Below are 2,002 nucleotides of genomic sequence, written 5' to 3' on the forward strand. Positions count from 1 at the left end.
TAACCAAGGAGGCTAAAGGCATCTATAATGAAGCATTAAAACATTGAAGAAAGAAATTAAGGAGATGTCAGAAGACGGAAAGAAAGCCTCATGGCAGAGCACTTTGCCTGGCACACATGAGGTCCAGGTTTAATCCCCAGTACTGTAAAGGAAAAGGGGTGGAGCACCCAGAAAATAGAAAGACCTCTAATGCTCATACATTGACAGAATTGGTAGAATGGAAATGGCTATATTACTGAAAGTGATCTACAGATTTCATACAGTATTCATCAAAATTCAAATGACATTCTTTACAGAATTAAAGAAAACATATGGAAACACAGTGAAATATCACAGTGCCTGATCTCAAACTGTAATACAGAGCCATAGTGACAAAAGCAGCCCAATGCTGGCACAAAAATAGACATGCAGACCAGGAAAGCAGAACAGAGATCCAGAAACAAGCCCACATAGCTAACCCTGCATGCTTTTGACAAAGGTGCCTGTCTTAGGGTTTCTATTGCTCTGAAGAGACACCATGACCACAGCAACTCTTATAAAGGAAAACAATTAAATAAGGTGGTGATTTACAGTTCAGAGGTTTAGTCATTATCATAATGGTGGGGACCATGGTGGTGCACAGGCAGGCACGGTGCTGCCTACATCTTAATCAGAAGGCAACAGGAAGTGGACTGTGACACTGAGTGATATCTTGAGCATAGGAAACCTCAAAGCCCGCCCCCATAGTGACACACTTCCTCTAGCAAGACCATACCTTCTAATAGTGCCACTCTCTTCAGGGGTCTTTTTCTTGCAAACCACCACAGTGCCCTAAGCCACATTAGAGAAAATGCAGCCTTTTCAGTAAACGGTACTGGGAAAACGGGGTGTCCACACGTAGAAGAATGAAGCTCAATCCCTATTTTTCACCCTGTTCAGAATCATTTAAAAACAGTTAAAAGATCTTAATGTAAGACTGGAAACTTTGAAACTATAGAGGAAAAATGTTTACAGATATGGGCATACACAAGAACTTTCTGGAAAAGATCCTGAGAACCTAAGAAATATCAGGAGAATTGATCATTGGGATATCATGAAATTAGGAAGCTACTGCTGAGAGAAACAAAACAAAAACACGAGAGAAGTTGTAGCTTACAGAATGGGAGAAAATGTTTGCTGACTATATTTACGCTCACTGGGGGTTAACATAAAACATAGAATAGATAAAGAACTCAAAACTTAAACAAAAATAATCTTGAATCATCCAATCTGTTTGGAACTGCCACTAAAAATTGAGTGAAAGAAATAATGAAAGTTGTGGTCATTGTGATCGTCACCCATAGTCTGGGTTTAGTGCAGTGGAAAAATAAAGTCAAAGAAGCCGTAAGACCCAAACAACTTCTGTGGGACACAAAGAAAAAGGGAGGTGGGGAGAGAGGGAAAGAAAAGTTGAAATCACCATTACTCTTAATCATCATACAGTTTATTGGAATAATACAGTTATTCTGTGAATTCTAATTAGGTTTAATGAAAAGTAATGGGTAGAAGACGAAGTCCGGAATTTGTAGTGTTTTGCTTTGTTGTTTTGAGACAGGATCTCATGTAGCTCAGGCTGACCTCAAATTTGCCAGGTAGTTTGAGGCTGGTCTTTAACTCATTTTTTCTACCTCCTAGTATTATAACCATGTACCTTCATGCCCAACTTCATAAATGCTTTTATGTGATGTTCAAACCTCAAGCAGGGAAGCACAAAGATTATACTCCCTACCTCGAGCCTGGGTCAACTGCTATTCAGTCAGTTTGTGATGAAGAGTGTTGGATAGGCTTCTCTGGGTCATTCTCTGGGTCTGGGTGGGAGTGGTACCAGCAGAGGGCACATAACTGTGAGAGGTAAGTGGTCAGGGCATAGTTGCTTTCTAAGCCCTTAAAAGGACCTGTTGCTACTGTCAGGATGAAGGGCAGAGGCTTGAGGCCTCTGAACTGCTGACTCACCTGGCACAAGATGTTAGAACAAGAAGCATCA

This window comes from Chionomys nivalis, chromosome 10 (assembly GCF_950005125.1).
Source record: "Chionomys nivalis chromosome 10, mChiNiv1.1, whole genome shotgun sequence".
NCBI classification, from domain to species: domain Eukaryota; kingdom Metazoa; phylum Chordata; class Mammalia; order Rodentia; family Cricetidae; genus Chionomys; species Chionomys nivalis.